Source organism: Salmo salar, chromosome ssa18, assembly GCF_905237065.1.
Source record: "Salmo salar chromosome ssa18, Ssal_v3.1, whole genome shotgun sequence".
Classification (NCBI taxonomy): Eukaryota; Metazoa; Chordata; class Actinopteri; order Salmoniformes; family Salmonidae; genus Salmo; species Salmo salar.
The window spans coordinates 62,198,486-62,218,699 of NC_059459.1; the positions used below are offsets into that span (position 1 = coordinate 62,198,486).

General features: G+C 40.8%; 1 protein-coding gene across 30 annotated transcripts in view; it reads right to left on the reverse strand.

The window, feature by feature from the left end:
* The window catches only part of LOC106577623 (receptor-type tyrosine-protein phosphatase delta), a 645,315-nt gene that overhangs the window by 374,251 nt on the left and 250,850 nt on the right, over window positions 1–20,214 (reverse strand). For all 30 annotated transcript variants that reach the window (XM_014155859.2, XM_014155852.2, XM_045701361.1 and 27 more), the window contains exon 6: window positions 17,135–17,246. The gene's annotated coding sequence lies outside the window, so the exon portion shown is untranslated. The remainder of the gene's footprint in view (window positions 1–17,134; window positions 17,247–20,214) is intronic.

Here is a 20,214-nt window from a genome sequence, read left to right on the forward strand (position 1 = left end):
AGTACCATCCTTCATTTATTTTTGCCCTCGAAAATAGAGTTAACTTTTATGATAACAGGCATGTTGTTTTGGGTTAGCAGACTAAGCCCCCGAATGCTAGCTAGCTAGTTAGCTAGCTAACTTGCAAATCCGGGTTAGCGATCATATTTTTGTCCGAGTTTAAACGAGTTCGCTAGATAGATAATGTAAGCTAGCCAGTTTGAGTTGAAACATTATTGAAAGCAAGCTGGCTACATCCTATGTTTAGGTAGCAAGCTAGCATACAAGTGCCTGCCCTGTATTGACTACGTTTCTATTCAAGGGTTGATTGACATGGTAATAGATCAATAATATTGGAGAAAAGTTGAAAAAACTGACCCCTCCGACGCTGTACGTTAAATTGTGCCGTGTCATGACGTAACGTACAGCACGCATGTACCAACTAATTCTGTGTCTTACAGCCTCTCTTCACCAGGTGTAGCGCTTCTCTCACTGTTTAAAAACAAGAAAGGGACAGGGACAGGTTAAGGGGGATACCTAGTCATTTTTTGCGTCATCTCTGCAAGCCCTCATGACTCTCAAAAGCCGCTGTTCACTTCTGAAGATAATTTTAGCGCCACTCTAAAAACCTGATTCAAATTCGAAACAAACCTTCAAATAGGTACAGTGGGGAGAACAAGTATTTGATACACTGCCGATTTTGCAGGTTTTCCTACTTACAAAGCATGTAGAGGTCTGTAATTTTTATCATAGGTACACTTCAACTGTGAGAGACGGAATGTAAAACAAAAATCCAGAAAAACACATTGTATGATTTTTAAGTAATTCATTTGCATTTTATTGCATGACATAAGTATTTGATCACCTACCAACCAGTAAGAATTCCGGCTCTCACAGACCTGTTAGTTTTTCTTTAAGAAGCCCTCCTGTTCTCCACTCATTACCTGTATTAACTGCACCTGTTTGAACTCGTTACCTGTATAAAAGACCTCTACATGCTTTGTAAGTAGGAAAACCCGCAAAATCGCCAGTGTATCAAATACTTGTTCTCCCCACTGTATGTAATGACACATTATATAAACTCTTTAAAGTGTTTTATTTACATTTAAAGGTGATAAGGTGATAAGTTGGACAGATCGGGTGAAAAAAGTTGTTTCCCCACATGACATATCTCTCCCTTTCACTATCACGCAATAGGTTTCACTTCCCCACCCGCCATTTTTAAAAAGACCAGACGGAGCTCATTGCCTTCTTGAATCATGCAGAGATGGGCTTCATGAAGGTCTCGTCATTGATTTTGTTGGAAAGAGGAGAAACTGTGCTTTACAATGGTATTGATATTACATTTGATCTGGAAGTATTACGTTTTTTTGCCGCTAAAATAAGGTCAATTGTACGGACCAGCGCGATGTACAAAAGTGAGTTAGTTAACGCTAGCTCTTGTTAGCAAGGTAATTAGCTAACGTGATCTATGCACATCTTCCTCTGACATGCAACATCACATTACACATTAGCTACAGCATCATTCCCCTTTCATCTGTGTTATCATTTCTAGCCTGGCTTGCTAGCAAATAAAGTTGTATAACTATTTTGTTTAAGCAAAAGTAGCTACCATCTAGCTGGGTACCAGCTATCTGCTTAGATAACGTACTCACCCACACCAGTGGTATGATGGTTGACATTTAGCAGAAGTGACCCTGTCGGTTGTCCATTGCTGGCCATCTGGTAATTTTGTTGAAATGCATTGGAAGTTTGCACCAACTTTATGGAAGCCAATTTTCACTCCTATTTGCCGAGCGAAATGTGCGTGAGTTGCACTCATACGCAGACTTGACAAAACATTTTCACATGGCAGCTGGGGGCAGACCACAACGTGTTGTCTCTGGGCATTATTGGAAAAAGTGGGCATGTAAGGAATCCATATCCAACCCTTCAGTAAATTGTGACAAACTCACAACTTACACTTTGTAGTCAATTTTGACACTAGAATGAATGTTTCTGACTCTTATCGGTGACGCATAGGATGTTTAAAACCAGAGTAGTTGGTTCTAAGGAGCAATTAACCTTTAAGAAGTTGTGATGGCGGTGGGTATAATTGTATGAGAAGGAAGGACCTCCACGAAAACTGTGGAAACCACGCGAACATGAGTTGCCATGGCAAGACCACTGATGTGAAATTTGTGAGTGGAGTTATTATTTTAATTTGCCCAGGATTTAAATGAACATTGGATTAATCATATCTAGTATGTGAATGTTTGTCATAGCTGAGAAGCCAACCTGAACATCCTCAGATGTCTCTATTTGCATAAACCACTGCTTTCATTTAGATTAAAGACATTTTACAAGTAAACAGAGGACGGAAAAAAGTGGTTATGCAAGTAAAAGTGGGTGGTGGAGTCTGCCCTCAAATCCTGCCTGAAACAATAGTGTGGGTTGCTGAGTTCCCCTTATCTACAGTATGTTCCCCTGATACATCCTGTCCATACTAATGAACACACAAATTAAAATGTAGAACAGGGGAATATATGGGGAAGGCCATTTTGATGTGGCCAGGAATACATCATTAGGACCCGATTTGGCCTTGTAATTATAACATTATCACAAAGATAACGTTCATTGAAAATATATTACGCTTTGATGGATTCTATGCCACAATATGACACAGATGTTGGGTTTGCTGAGGGAGTAAAAAAATTAAATAAAAAAAGACCCAAAAACGAATAGCAGAAAAAGTGACAAGAAAGCTATCGGCACAGTTTCCTGTCCAAGATACAACCATATTTCATTACACGGCATTGAGGCTTAGGAGGCAATCAAGCATATTTAGCCTTCCTCGTCTCGGCCGGAAGCAATTATTACTCCCCAGTTTTTTACTGTGCTCCGCCATGGGGAAAATGAATCGCAGTACTTATCAGCTCAATGCATACACAAGTGACTTGAGGGAAGGGGGCTGGACAGGACCCGAGCCATAGGTTACCTTTGAATCCATTAGCTTTGTAACATCAGCACATTTAGGGGCGTGCGGCGAGATAACCATAAAAATGTCACCCAAAAAAAGCATTGTTATTTGCATTAATATTGGACAGGGCCAAACAGAGAGAAACATCAAGCAGTGAAGGTGAGGGTTTATGACCTGTAGCAGTGTGTTGCTGTCTGCATCTCTGAAATATCTGGCACTACACTTGTCAGGCTTTGTGGCTGATTATATGGTTGGTGATCAATGGCACTGCATCATCCCTCAGCCCTAAACGCAAAGTATGGCATATAGGCCTACTCTAATCTGAATATAAATTTGTGGATCTCTTCATAAGATCTGTGCTCTACGAGATACAGTGATGCACAACTGTTGTTGTTGATAATATCACTATATTAATTTAGCCATAAAGCATTATCGCAGTCTATCCTGTAAATGTGTTATCAAATCAACAAATTTAGAATGTAATTTATATTTTTATTTGTTTTTGTTATGTACAATTTAAGTGAGTAAAGTGGGATATTAGCATACCTAATTTTGAAAATCAGTGAAAAGAGATGTGAATTTGAGAAGTATAAGTTGAGAGCAGAGTGGACAAGACCTAAATGACTCAGCTAATTTGTGCATGGGTCACTGCTATTCAACAGCATTAAAGTGGGCAGCTGGATTACTTAAACTCTCAGTCAGTGGCGTATCAAAGTCTATCTAAGACATCCCTCAACTTCATCCCTCCTTCATAACCTGGAGTAATGAGACCCCTGTGGGGTTTGAGAAGAACCCGAAAGGTAGGAAACCCGAAGTAGTTCAGGGAATCTCATAGGCCTCTATTAATCTAGTGAAATGAAACCCTTCTCAAAGGGTTCTGAGGGGACCTTCAGTGGACAGGTGGAGAAAAAGGTGAGGTCCTGGTTTAATCTCGGAAGGCCTTCAGTAGGTGACAGGGATTATCTTCCCAGCAGGTTTGCAAACAAGTATACACGCACATGCATGCTCCCTCGTAGACACGCACCAAATCATTTAGCTTGAATTTACACATCACCTGGCATTCAAGTCAAACAACCTCAAATGAAGTGTTTCTCTGTAGTTGTGCTATGTTTAGAAGTGACTTTATGCTTCCTAAATGTCTATGCATGGTTGATGTGCGATTGCTTGGAATGTAGAACAATACACTACAAAATACAGTTGAACTATCTCTCCAACAAAACATAACATGATAATGGAAAGTAAACACCAACATATTAGATCTGAATACTCCATTGATTTGTGGAGCTAATGGTCCTCGTTTACTTCAGAGGCACCAGGGCCAGCCGCAGCATTAGTCTCCATCTGGGGTAACGTGTGCTCTTTCTCAATTTCCAGTTCTCTTTAGTTTCTGGGCATCCTCCCCAAACCCATAACTCAAATCTCCCCCACTCCCCAGTGATTGGGCTGTCATAATCATCAGCATTAAGGCCTCAATGAGCTTGATTTACAAGTGTGGACATGGCAACAGCACGGCGCCAGGGGTGCCTGTCTCCTATCACCCAACCCACTTGTCCATACTCAACCACTATGAGGACTACTGGTGGTGAAGATGAGATTCCAAACAGCATTATTAGGACAAATAAGGTAAGTGTGATCACAGTAGGTCTACCTTGTGAAGCCTTGACTTTCTTGACATAGTAGTGTGGGATCCTCTTCCTGATGAATAATTTGTGAACTTTATGATATATAAACCATCATATACCTAGGTCATCCATTTACAACAGTATCTGAGAAAATGGGCATTATTATGTACAGTAAATTGTTTTCCTAAACTCACAGAAAATAGTTGTAAAGCGGCTACTAAGAAAGCCATAGTCATTTTTGCCGTTTTACCAAGGCTATAGATGCATTTCCAATGCAACATTCAAAAGGACTTTGACCATGGTTGATAAGCCTCTGGGCAAACCCATAACACCTTCCTCACCCCCCTCATCCATACAATATTCTATACAACATATCATATTAGCCTGCATTTACCCACAGTTCTGGGCCTCTTAAATGATAGGCCACATAAATCTGTTTTAGAAACACACACAACAATATTTATATGTGGATTCCAAACCCCCTGTAGATAGCTCCCCTCGCTTATCACTGTTTGAAAACAGCCAGCATTTTAAAAGCACTCGGCGTCTACGGAGGAAGAGTGGGGGTTATGCGGTTTTGTTTCGATTATTTTTCCAGAAAGATGGAGTTCTTAGCGGGGCCTCATCCTTGGCTGAAAAATGTAATTACTTCTCCTTCATATGAAAAATAACATTCCAATGTGAGAAAATAAAATGACATTCCTTTCATCTACTCTGCTTTCACCAGGGATAGTTTAAGTCCATACCATGTAGATTGGACTTCTGTTGAATTATGTGTTGCAGGCAAGTCTGGCAATATAAACAATCCATGAAAGTACATGGAAAATGAGATAATGGCATTCATGGATGATTGACAGCTTCATCGAATCAATCGATCAAGGAATGAAGGCAACATTGTTTAGTGAGGAATGAATGAATGGAATGTTCCAAATCAGAATCAGAGGAATGCAACAGTCATGAGGCTTCCTCTCCATGTCTTCTTTCCTAAGGGAGCCTATATGAGGCATTCAACGTATTGCTTTCAGCTATGTTTTTAGATCAGTGCAGGCGAAGGAGAGATGGATGTTGGAGAAGATAGAGAAAATAGGCCTTTACAGTCAAGAGAACTGACACGTCAAATGATGGCTTGGATGTCTTCAATAGAGACTGCATATTCACCCTCAAGACACAGACAATCACTCACTTACGTAAACAGAATACACACACAAACACACATCACACCTGAACACACGGATGCACATGTGCACAAACATGCATGCATTTTCATGTACCACGCGTGACTCTTCCGGGCACTCGCCACGTGGAAGGTGTCTGTGATAAGCTCAGGTATACGGTCTCTCATTCTGTTGAAGCAGAGACACCATGATTGAAGAATAAATGCAGAAATTTGAAATCAAGCAACCAATTGGGTCAGTCAGTATTTGTACAGCTTTATTTCAAGTAGTGCATCCTCAAAACAGTAACATCAATGACATTAAAACTATGAAACAAAAGGCAAATTAATCAAATCCTTTTTTATCTAATCATCTACCTTCTACACGACTCGCTGGTTCTATTTTGGGGCAAAGAAATACGAGGCGTTATTTCCGAATGAGAAGAATATTGTCTTTCCATTGCATCAGATGAACAAGCCGGGATATGGGCTGAAATTATGCATGCTTTTGATGGACCTCCGGAAGCTGGTGAGGGGAGGATGGCTCATAATAATGACTGGAATAAAGTGAATGGAATGGTATCACCACAAGGAAAACGTGTGTGTGATGTGTCGATACCATTCCATTAATGCCATTCCAGCCATTGCTATGAGCCCGTCCTCCCCAATTAAGGCGCCACCAGCCGTCTGTGTGACAGACAGAATGAGGAATGGAGGTGGGGAGGCTTTTTATAGACAACACGGGTGATGGTGGCGATGTGAAAGGAGGAGAGGAAGTGGGGGATTCAAGACGTGCCATTCCAGAGACTCTCCTGCTCTCCTAACACGATACAATGCCAACGGCATGGGCCGCTGAACAGACAGATGGTGAAGGTGACGCCATCGAACTTGAGACGAGAGGAGTGATAGAGAGAGGAGGTGGAGGAGGAGGTGGTGGAAAGAATAAAACAACAAAAACTAAGGGAGGGAGGGAGGTTGGGGTGGGTGGGTTTGGGGGGACTTTCTTTGAGAGAACATTCATCTTGTATGAGCTTCGTTGCATGTACAAATAGGCTTTGTACTTCATTACTGCGTGAAATAAGTTGATTCTCACTGTCACTTTTCATTCTCGGACAAGGTGGGATGAAGATGTTGTCTAAGGTAAGAGACTTGGTACTGTCTTGCAGCGGAGGGGTAGGAAAGGAATATTTTAAAAGTGCTAAAGGGGGAGTGGGGTCTTTCAGTGGCAGAGAGATGTTACATTGCTTGGCTGCCATCTACTGGATATGTATTGAACTATATATAATTTGCATTGTTTCACTTCATGCAACATGGAATAATGCTTATCCTAATTGTCTTCTTCAAATGTGTATTCATAATATGATTTATAGGCCTGAGTTTGCTTGAAATAAATTAAATGGGTCGGTAAAACCAAATCTAATTTGTCCAAGATTAAATAACCAGACAATTCCCTAAACAATTACATTGAATTATTTTTAAATCTTATTTTATTTCTCTGTTTGTCATTAATCTCTTCAAAATATGAAAGCTCACTTTGACAGTGAGATTGTAAGCAAATCAAATACATTAGGTAAACAACTGATAAAGAGATTATATCCCCCCAAAACATGTTTGTGGTGCAGGCAAACTAATAATTTATGAATTATTAATATGTTTGTTAATTATGTTTATAGAAAATATATTCATGCTTTTCAATCTATAGTACATATATTCTGCAACTGGGTCTAAGATTCTCAGTCCATGAAGCAATGATATAAATTGTACAGTATGTTTCGCCACAGACATACATATATATACAGTTCATATATATACAGTTTCAATAACTCTGTACCTTGAAAGGTTACAATCTGAATCCCCTCCATAACTGGTGGCATCACTAGTTTGATCCTAGATGGTTATTCAATGAGGAACAGCACCATCATGTGGATGTATTGTAATTTACTGATGTAAAAATGTACAGCCCTTACTTACCAGTGTAGTAAAAGTACTACCTTAGGTTATCTTCAAAGATAGCACAGCACATGCTGAAATGGAATGAATATGTAGTGGTGACCCATATTCACCTTTCCAACCTTTTTTTGTGCATTTTGGAGAAAACATGAGATTTCTAAGAGGGTCATTGTTTTGTAATGACCTGAATGTTCATTAATTGCCTCATTGATAGTTGAGCAATTAGTTGTTAATCTGCCAACATCCATATTGATCCTGTTCCCACTATTAATCACACTATGCTGTGCCAATAATAGGTGTAGCATAGGAAATCCATCTAGGAGCAATGCACAGTGCCTTCAGAAAGTATTCATACTTGTTGACTTATTCCACATTTTGTTGTGTTATTCTTTTCTCTCATTCATCTACACACAATACTCCATAATGACAAAGTGAAAACATGTTTTTAGAAATGTTTGCTAATTTATTGAAAATGAAATACAGAAATATTTCATTAACATCTCTGAGTCAATATTTTGTAGAATCATCTTTGGCAGAGGTTAAAGCTGTGAGTCTTACTGGGTAAGTCTCTAAGAGCTTTCCACACCTGGATTGTACAACATCTTTCCATAATTTTTTTCAAAATTCTTTCAAACTGGTTGTTGATCATTTCTAGACAACCATTTTCAGGTAGTGCCATAGATTTTCAAGCAGAATTAAGTCAGAACTGTAACTCGGCTACTCATGAACATTCACTGTCTTCTTGGTAAACAACTCCAATGTAGATTTGGCCTTGTGTTTTAGGTTATTGTCCTGCTGAAAGGTGAATTCATCTCCCAGTACCTGGTGGAAAGCAAACTGAACCAGGTTTTCCTCTGGGATTTTGCCTGCACTTAGCTCCATTCCGTTTATTTTTCATCCTGGAAAGACTCCCCGGTCCTTAATGATTACAAGCACACCCATAACATGATGCAGCCACCACTATGCTGGAAAATATGGAGAGTGGTACTGAGTAATATGTTGTACTGGATTTGCCCCAAACATAATACTTCGTATTCAGGACAAAAAGTGAATTGCTTTGACGAAATGTTTGCAGTATTTGTGCCTTGTTGCAAACAGGATGCATGTTTTGGAATATTTTTAACAACGATGTTGTTAATCCATCCTCAGTTTTCTCCTATCACAGCCATTCAACTATGCAACTGTTTTAAGGTTACCATTGGTCTCATGGTGAAAAGCCTGAGTGGTTTCCTTCCTCTCCGACAACTGAGTTAGGAAGGACGCCTGTATCTTTGTAGTGACTGGGTGTATTGATACACCATCCAAAGTTCAATTAATAACTTCACCATGCTCAAAGGGATATTCAATGTCTGCTTTTTTTTACCCATTTACCAATAGGTGCCCTTTTTTTGCGAGGCATTGAAAAACCTCCCTGGTCTTTGTTGTTGAATCTGTGTTTGAAATTCACTGCTCGACTGAGGGATCTTACAGATAATTGTATGTGTGAGGTACAGAGATGAGGTAGTCATAAAACAATCATATTAAACACTAACTAGTATTATGTGTCTTGTTAAGCAACTTTTTACTCCTGAATTTAGGCTTGCCATAACAAAGGGTTTTTAATTTTTTTTATTAATTACATTTATAACATTTCCAAAACATAATTCCACTTTGACATTATGGGGTATTGTATGTAGGCCAGTGACAAACAAATCTCAATTTAATTGCAGGCTATAACACATACTTTCTGAAGATACATGTATGTGCATTTTACATTGTAGTGACCATGTACGTCACCTAACTGAAAAAGTTTGCGAAGACAAATACACTATGAATGTCATTACTTCAGAATCCATTGTAAAATATTTTCACTTCTAGTCCACATCTTAAATCCATACGACAGTATCTACACAGTAGCAATCAAAAACACTGCTTTATAAATACTACTGTATGGTTAACTGAGTCTAGCCACTTGCATCAGCCACTCTTTTCACATCAAATTCATGCAGAGTACCATAGACTGCCCACGTGGAGCACTAGGTAAGTGAAAGATCAGACATCTGTATTTCAAAAGCCAGAGAGACAGCGAGCCCTCAGCCGCCATGCAGTCTACTCACTAATGAGAAGTCAGACTCCAGTTATGCGTCATGAAAAATGAATCAGTCTTAAACACACAAACCCCCTGAATCGCCCTGAGACAAACTATGAGATTTAATTAAACTCATCAAATAATAACGTTCGGCTGGAATTCCTCCTTCACTCATGCTTTCATGCTTTCCATTGAGCCTTCTAGCTAAACGAGTTTACCTAAAACTGCTCTCATATACTGTATATGTAATGCTCATAAATACTCAGGGTTATACTTAATAGGGGAACATGACTTAATAACAAATTAAAGCATTTTGGAAAGCTGTATTAATTAAGTAGCCCAACTGATTCAAAGAAAAATTGTTCTGGAAAAAATAGAATGAAAATCTATGGGTTTGTTTAAAATAGCTGCGGGCTGTTCCAGAAAGGTGGATCAATGAGATGGCCAGTTAACCATCAAACATTGCTTGAAATCACTTCAACAACAACAACGAATATACAAATGTAGCTTTCTTAATCAACTAGACTTATATGTGGCTGTTTATCAAAGTTAACTGGCTCATTTAATAATCCTGCTTTCTGGAATACCGCATTAGTTGAGAAGTAATCGAGATAAGCTACTAAACATAATAAGTATTCTATACCAATCATAATTCGTTTCTTCGGTTTGTGTTATTGTAAATGATTCACAAAGTCCTAAAGTCACTGTTTCTTGTCCATTGAAGGTTTGGCTAGCAAAGCTCTACAGTCACTGTTCCCTGTCCATTGAAGGTTTAACTAGCAAAGCTCTACAGTCACTGTTCCCTGTCCATTGAAGGTTTAGCTAGCAAAGCTCTACAGTCACCGTTTCCTGTCCATTGAAGGTTTAGCTAGCAAAGCTCTACAGTCACTGTTTCCTGTCCACTGAAGGTTTAGCTAGCAAAGCTCTACAGTCACTGTTCCCTGTCCATTGAAGGTTTAGCTAGCAAAGCTCTACAGTCACCGTTTCCTGTCCACTGAAGGTTTAGCTAGCAAAGCTCTACAGTCACTGTTCCCTGTCCACTGAAGGTTTAGCTAGCAAAGCTTTACAGTCACTGTTTCCTGTCCACTGAAGGTTTAGCTAGCAAAGCTTTACAGTCACTGTTTCCTGTCCACTGAAGGTTTAGCTAGCAAAGCTCTACAGTCACCGTTTCCTGTCCATTGAAGGTTTAGCTAGCAAAGCTCTACAGTCACTGTTTCCTGTCCACTGAAGGTTTAGCTAGCAAAGCTTAACAGTCACTGTTTCCTGTCCACTGAAGGTTTAGCTAGCAAAGCTTTACAGTCACTGTTTCCTGTCCACTGAAGGTTTAGCTAGCAAAGCTTTACAGTCACTGTTGCCTGTCCACTGAAGGTTTAGCTAGCAAAGCTCTACAGTCACTGTTTCCTGTCCACTGAAGGTTTAGCTAGCAAAGCTCTACAGTCACTGTTTCCTGTCCACTGAAGGTTTAGCTAGCAAAGCTTTACAGTCACTGTTTCCTGTCCACTGAAGGTTTAGCTAGCAAAGCTTTACAGTCACTGTTTCCTGTCCACTGAAGGTTTAGCTAGCAAAGCTCTACAGTCACTGTTTCCTGTCCACTGAAGGTTTAGCTAGCAAAGCTTTACAGTCACTGTTTCCTGTCCACTGAAGGTTTAGCTAGCAAAGCTTTACAGTCACTGTTTCCTGTCCACTGAAGGTTTAGCTAGCAAAGCTCTACAATCACTGTTCCTGTCTATTGAAGACTTAGCTAGCAAAGTCAGAAACTCACCTTGGAACAAAACACCGTCTTACACAAATCGGTGTTGATCCATTGTCCAAACCATATCTGTCTTTTCCAACAGGCAGTTTTTAAAAGACATTATTAACTGCAGGGGATTATGCTATTTGCTAATTCACAGAAGCCGCTGACCTGTCTTTCATTTCAGTGTGCACTGTACCAAATAAAGTCATTTTCAATTTAGATGCTTATTTTGATCTTCTTTGAATACATGAGTAAAATCTGATTGAATAAGACTTAGATGCTTCATTGCTTCACATAATACACAGCTTATGCCAGGAAAATATGAAGATGGGCTGTGGGATGCACATACAATTTCTTGGTGAACAACCAAATCATGGCTTCTTCAGAAGTACTGACTCAAGGCAATCCTTAGCATCCAGACTATGGCCAGGAGTTTTACCTTCCAGTGACAACCAGAAACAACTTGTACCTTACACTAACACCTAATAACATGCCAAATGGTACTGCTTGGTGTTCTATTCCTGATAAAAATACACTGACAAAAGTTGACCTTTTCAGTACAAGCTAAATAAAATGTGCACTGTTGCCTACCGTTGCCATCTTCAAACTGAACATTACTTCATAATTTAGGCAAATTAATATTTATTTCACAGCAGCCTGCACAGTAATACAAAATAGTTAAGTTGATTATAATGTGATATTCAGTTAAATAGAAAGAAGACACCAAGGCCTGTATTCACAAAGCACGTCAGAGTAGAGTGCTGATCTAGGATCAGGACCTATCTCTTATTCATTATGATTTAAAAGGAAAAACTGATCCTAGATCAGCACTCATACTCTACAACACATTGTGAATATGGCCCCAATTCAGTGATGTTTATTATTTTGGCTTTGAGATACAGAACGAAAACCCACATCAAACAACACTAGGGAAAAATCTTCTGGTTAACATATTTTCCATGTCACTGTGTCCTCCTTCAATAAACAAGGAGAACACACATGGACACACACTCACATATATATGTGCATATACACACATGCATAAATGAGTGCACACACACACTGACACACACATACACTTGCAGAGACACAAACACACAGATATGCAAAAACAGACACACACACACACACAAATGCCTGACTGCATTTTCAGAAAGCTACTGTCCCTATCTTTTTGTCAAAAGGGAGTCAGAGAAAAATAAAACTATTTTAAGAAGCAGGAATAATGTTAACTCAGTCAGCCATGTCATGTAATGTCATCAATAATTTAGTGCTTCCAAATCCACAGGAGGATAGGACATGGTGTTGGGAAAAAACTAACTCTGCAAGATTTGTTTTTAGGTGATGTCTTTAGACACCCATTTCATAATCATGATTCTACTAAAGTTAAAGTTGTTGACAATATTGTTAGTCTTAAAACTAAACTCAACTATAGTGTGTGTGTGTATGTGTTCATGCCAGCCTATATGCCTGTCTGCCTATCTGCCTGTCTGTTTGCTTGTCTGCGTCTGTCTGTCTGCCTGTCTGTCTGTCTGCCTATATGTCTGTCTGCCTGTCTGTATGTATGCTTGTCTGTCTGTCTGCCTGAATGTCTGCTTGTTTGCCTGTCTATCTGCCTGTCTGCCTATATGTCTGTCTGTATGCATGCTTCTCTGTCTGTCTGTCTGTCTGCCTGCCTGCCTGCCTGTATGTATGTCTGCCTATCTGCCTGCCTGTCTGCCTGTCTGTCTGCCTGCTTGTTTGTCTGCCTGCCTGTCTGTCTGCTTGTCTGCCTGTCTGAATGTCTGCTTGTTTGCCTGTCTATCTGTCTGCTTGTCTGCCTGCCTGCCTGCCTGCCTGCCTGCCTGTCTGTCTGTCTGTCTGTCTGTCTGTCTGTCTGTCTGTCTGTCTGTCTGTCTGTCTGTTTGTCTGCCTGTCTGTCTGCTTGTCTGCCTGTCTGCTCGCCTGCCTATCTATCTGTCAGCTTGTCTGCCTGTCTATATGTCTGCTTGTCTGCCTGCCTGTCTGATTGTCTGCCTGTCTGTCTGCCTGCCTGTCTGTATGTCTTCTTGTCTGTCTGTCTGCCTGCCTGCCTGCCTGCCTGTCTGTGTGCTTGTCTGCCTGCCTGCCTGCCTGCCTGCCTGCCTGCCTGCCTGCCTGCCTGCCTGCCTGCCTTCCTACTTATATGCCTGTCTGAATGTCTGCTTGTCTGCCTGTCTGCTTTTCTATCTGCCTTTCTGTCTGTCCGTCTGCTTGTCTGCCTGCCTGTCTGTACAGTATGTCTTCATGTCTGCCTGCCTGCCTGTCTGCCTGTCTGAATGTCTGCTTGTCTGCCTGAATGTCTGCTTCTCTCCCTGTCTGCTTTTCTATCTGTCTGCCTGCCTGCCTGTCTGTCCGTCTGCTTGTCTGCCTGCCTGTCTGTACAGTATGTCTTCTTGTCTGCCTGCCTGTCTGTCTGCTTGTCTGCCTGTCTGCCTGCCTGTCTGTCTGTCAGTCTATTACCCCAAGTGTATATCTTTGTGTGTTCGTGTTTATATGCTGGCTTTATACCTCCATGTTCCCAAGTCGCTGTTTGGTGCAGAGTGGAACAGTAAAGCTAGGGGGAAGATAGCTCTCAGGAGCTTACATAAAGCCACTGGACTTTGTAATAATTCATGGAGCAAATAGCTCTCCGCCTGCAATATTTATACCCACCTGAATGTGTTCTGTGACTGTGAGCCCTGTCACTGTATCAGGCCAGCTGAGGGGAAACTTTCACTTTCTTTCAGAGGACAGGTTTCACCTAAAGGGCCTGTGGCACTGAGATAGATATTTCCCATAATGCATCAGTCTGTATAATAATAATAATAATATATGTTATATATTTTATACAGCACTTTTAATTTTATATAGGGCTTTTCATGACAAACAAGAATCTCAAAGTCACTTTGAACACAAAAAAATATTACGGGATCGGCCTTTTCATGGTTGGTTGTCTTCCACAGCTTCTAGTGATGCTAATATTGATGTAGATTTAAAATGGCCCTATTGAGGTCCAGGAGCATCATACACATATTATTTTAGAGGGGGCACGAGGTACATGAGGATGGAGGGGATGGGTAATTTGGAGAATTTAGCATTTTTCAAACACCTGAAATAGCTTTTTCTTTTATGTATATATCCCATGTGATAGTTCCCCATGTGTATAGGATGCTAATCATGGCTAACTTAGTTTGACTCCTGTCCTTTGTTTTTTTTGTTATGCTGTTGCTCTGCAAAGAGACGTTAGGGAGATTCTAAGAAAAGGTAAGATAATATGACTTTCAAACTACTGGATAGGCCAAACATAATGTACACACACATATCTTCACAAACCACTGATGATAGAGTCCATGGCACATACTGTATTTGGGTGGGAACTGTAAACATGACAACAAAAAAAGAGAGCCATATTTGTTGGTCAGATTGAGAGATTGTGCACCACTAATGCTGACATTTTCAAGCCCTCTCTCCTTGCTGATCTTTCCTCTATGACAACCACACATCTTTGCCATCAGATCAGCCTGAGTTCCTATAGCTTCATCCCAAATGGAACCCTATTCCCTACATAGTGGCTTACTTTCAAAAGTAGTACAGTATATAGGGAATAGACTGCCGTTTGGGACATAGACTATGTCATTAATCTGGTTAATGGAAGGCATTAATGGCATGATGGTGTTGATGTGAGCCATGACCAGCCTTTTCAAAGCACTTCATGGCTACCAACCTGAGTGCTACGGTACAGGTTACCCTTGCTTTCTTGGGCACAGGGACTATGGTGGACTGTTTGAAACATGTAGGTATTACAGACTCGGTTAGGGAGAGGTTGAAAATGTCAGTGAAGACTCTTGCCAGTTGGTCCGCGCATGTTTTGAGTACACGTCCTGGTAATCCATCTGGCCCTGCAGCTTTGTGAATGTTAACTTATTTGAAGGTCTTGTTCACATCAGCTATGGAGAGCGTGAATACACAGTCGTCCGGAACAGCTGGTGCTCTCATGCATGCTTCAGTGTTGCTTGTCTCGAAGCGAGCATAAAAGGCATTTAGCTCGTCTGGCAGGATCGCAATAATGGACAGCTCGCGGCTGGGTTTCCCTTTGTAGTCCATAAGCCCTGCAAGCCCTGCCACATGCGACGAGAGCCAGAGCCGGTGTAGTAGGATTCAATCTTAGTCCTGTTTTGACGCTTTGCCTGTTTGATGGTTCATCTGAGGGCATAGCGGGATTAGTGTTCCGCTCCTTCAAAGCGGCAGCTCTAGCCTTTAGGTCAGTGCGGATGTTGCCTGTAATTCATGGCATCAGGTTGGGATATGTACGTACGGCCACTGTGGGGACGACGTCGTCGAAGCACTTATTGATGAAGCCGGTGACTGAGGTGGTATACTCCTCAATGCCATTGGATGAATCCCGGGGACATATTCCAGTCTGTGCTAGCAAAACAGTCCCAGTCTGTGCTAGCAAAACAGTCCTGTAGCGTAGCATCCACTTCATTTGACCACTTCCGCATTGAGCGAGTCACTGGTACTTCTTGCTTTAGTTTTTGCTTGTAAGCAGGAATCTGGAGGATAGAATTCTGTTCAGATTTGCCAAATAGAGGGCGAGGGAGAGCTTTGTATGCGTCTCTGTATGTGGAGTAAAGGTGGTCTAGAGTTTTTTTCCTCTGGTTGGACATGTGACATGCTGGTAGAAATGAGGTCAAACGGATTTAAGTTTCCCTGCATTAAAGTCCCTGGCCACTAGGAGTGCTGCTTCTGGATGAGCATTTTCTTGTTTGCTTATGGACTCATTGAGTGCGGTCTTAGTGCCAGCATCGGTTTGTGGTGGTAAATAGACAGCTACGAATAATATAGATGAGAACTCTCTTGGTAGATAGTGTGGTCTACAGCTTATCATGAGGTATTCTACCTCTGGCGAGCAATACCTCGAGACTTCTTTAATATTAGACATCGCGCACCAGCAGTTATTGACAAATACACACACACCCCAGCCCCTCGTCTTACCAGACGTAGCTGCTCTGTCCTGCTGATGCACAGGAAACCCAGCCAGCTCTATATTATCCGTGTTGTCGTTCAGCCACGACTCGGTGAAACATAAGATATTACATTTTTTAATGTCCCGGTAGGATAGTCTTAATCGTAGATCGTCCAGCTAATTCTGGATTAGGTGAGATGTTGGCAAGCTTTTAGATGGGCATACTGTATCAAGTATGGGTATGGCAAAATCAAATAAAATGTTATTTGTCACATGCACCAAATACAACAGGTGTAGACCTTACCGTGAAATGCTTACTGATGAGCATTACACCACAGTACTGTATACGCTGAAATGGTACCTGTCAAAATAGTTTTTACCCAAAGGACTTCCGTGGAAAATGTGTTAAATCACTGTCTGATATAATAAGTCTATGTATTGTATTGAGAAATCATTTCGGCCTGGTCAGAGCTTGGTGAGCGGTTTTCCAAAATTGTTGAAATAATTTCCTACTTATAGGGCTATAAATACTGTTGAGATACCTTTCGAAACATTTGTCACTGTTGATTTCTTCTCATACTGTCCCAAATGATTTGGTTTATGGTGCTTTCCCACTAAGAAAGTTGCTCTTCATGATGCCCTGCAGAAGGGCAGAAGGTTTTATTGTGCCAGAGATATAGTGAATGTGGGCCCTGAACTCACCCAGAACTGAGGCTCCTCTGTTCCACTCATGCAGATGCCAACATTCTGCCTGATGCCCAAGCTTCGCTCTCACCAACAACACCTGTCTGACCAATACCCCCAATGCCCCCACCTAGGAGAGGAGATGGAGAGAGAAATGGAGAGTGAGAGAGAGAGAGAGAGAGAGAGACAGAGCATGTAATAAACTGTGCAGTGCATAATTTGATCAGTCACTGATTAAACAACTAAAGTGAAAACCAGTAAACACTGCAGCCCTCCAGGACTAAAATTGTGCAACTCCACTCTAAACAAACTGTAGTTGAATTGACCAGGGATGACACAAAACCTACTTAACATTACAAAGCAAAGGATAGGTCTAAGATGTTGAATTCACATGGATATTAATAAAATATTGATAAAGCATGATTGAGTTATTCACTGCATTTGATTATGACTCTCGTGAGATTGAATTAAAACAGATCCAAATTTGAAATGTTTTGGACTGTGACGATGTGCCTGTGAGCTATCACGTAGGACATTTCCCTCCATTTCTCCCCACACCAACGTTGTTTGCTAAAAACATAGTTGATTAGTCTTGCTAACCTAATTAAGCTATGCTATCGCTAGTCCCTTCAAAAAATGGTGGATTGTATCATGTCAAAGAACAAACACGAGCGTCTAGCTATCGTATCAGTTTTTAAGAAATGTTTTGTTTCATATTTGTCTTTGATTGGTTTCAAAACCTGTTCTACTCACCTCCACTTTGAACTGGCTCCTAAGTGAGTGCTCGCTGATTAAGGCTGCCGTTTTAGCCACAGGTTGCCTCTTGTATTTGGTTTCTCACGTTAAAGGGGGGTTTTCATTGTTTATTTTAACGTTTAAACACTGATGTGTGTCTTTGTTTTCATTAACTTGTAAAGTATTGGGCATTCAGGCGTGAATTGTGCAACAGTATTGCATATGAAGGGTTATTTCACAGGTCATTAAGAATTTCGCTTTTTTGAAAGGTGTGAATGGTTTATGCCTGGTTAGGGCAGGTCCATAGGATATTGAGGTAATATTACTAATGGCCAGCTGCTTATTATTTTCTCTAATTAAGTGTTTTTGTCAACAACTATCCTCATCTTGCCATGTGTATATTTTGTAAAACACGTCTCGGGATCCAGTCTGCTCCATCACCTGATTTACTGTGAAATAAATATGCCTGATCTACTGTAAATACATACACCTGGTCTACTGTAAATAAATACACCTGATCTACTGTAAATAAATACACCTGATCTACTGTAAATACATACACCTGGTCTACTGTAAATAAATACACCTAATCTACTGTAAATAAATATACCTGATCTACTGTAAATACATACACCTGGTCTACTGTAAATAAATACACCTAATCTACTGTAAATAAATACACCTGATCTACTGTAAATACATACACCTGGTCTATTGTAAATAAATACACCTGATCTACTGTAAATAAATATGCCTGATCTACTGTAAATACATCCAACTGGTCTACTGTAAATACAGATCTGTGTCCTCTATCTCAACAGGCTGCTTTATTAAGTGTATTTCCAAATCTCTCTTAAAAGCAAGTGATTGGAGTATAGTTTCAGGATTGTATTAACACATCCAAAGCCCAATCGTTTTAATTATTTTTTTATGGCTAGGTATTACTGGCGCTGTTGGAGCTAGAAACACAAGTATTTTGCTTTATCGCCGATAGCCTTTGATTTGAAATCTTGCTTGGCATCACAATGCCTTCTTTCATGTGTTTAATTAAATCCGAGCCCAAATCTGACATGTTTCAGACTGTAATATATGCAGATTTTCACATATCTTCACTTTTGTGAGCAGGTAATGGGTGTGTAATATCACAGCATCAGTGTTAGAGTAGGGTGTGTCTCAGGGAGAGAGGGGAGCAGAGGGAAGCAGAACCTGCCAGTTTGGGCAGGAGGCCTGTGCTGGCAGGGCTCCCTATCGCTGGGGGCGGTGGCAAAGAGCGATGGTGTTCGCTGTCATGTCGGTCACATGACCCCTGGGGTAAGAGTCCCCTCGAGCTGCGTAAGAAATAATCTCAGTCGGGCTGGCTGGCAAGCTCCCTCCAAACATTCACACACGTGTGCAAAGATACATGCGCGCGTACATGTGCAAGCACACACACACTCACACAGTCGCTCACATTCCCTCACATTCTCTCACACACACATACACAACCATACACACACACACACCCACATACACACACATGCCCAAGCACACACACACACGTATACTCTCACATGCACACAGGCAGCTTGAGATAATGTATTTACTCACAGTCCTACTGAGGAGAATAAATGTGGGCTTTATGCAATGAAATGATGGTCAAACAGATACCTGACATAACATTGTGTCATTTTCTTATGACAACTGACAAGGTGTGAACGATTCAAAATGTCTATTGAAAATGTTAACCTTGTTACAAAACCATAAGTCAGCTATCATAACCTTTTTTTGTAAAGATGCATTTTGCTGTGACTCTCAGCTGTCTGCTAACATGAACTCAAACTATAGTTCACTAGCAGAAGTTGGTAGTCATAAAATGTGTGGATTTGTGCCACTTCAACTTAAGTGATACCAAAATACTCTGAGGAACCAGATAGCTATGTCACAAAGTTAGAAGTCTTAAAAGCTCAAATGGAATGTTCTGGCAGGTAGTTATATTGTAAACGTGTTAATGGCTGTCTTTAAAAGTACTCAGCCACTCGTGCATTAGAGGCCTACTGCACAGTACCAGTACATGACACTGTAGTTTTGCCACTGTCAACTACTTAGCAATGAAGTCCATGGCCCCTTTGTGTTTTCCTAACCCATGTCTTTACTTTACGGCAGCAGCATTTGTAAATGTCACCTTTCGTTTGGATCCCCTTGCCACCTGTGCCGAGAGAGAGTAGCTTTTAAACCACATCACACTGAAGACACTGAAACACCCATCTGTGGAGTGAAATGTGCTGTAATGTGTCTAACGCCCCATAGCTCTTAGTCCATCTATTTAACACCAGGTGAAGCAGAATCCATTATGGACTGCAAGAGAACCGCATAAGAACCGTTAA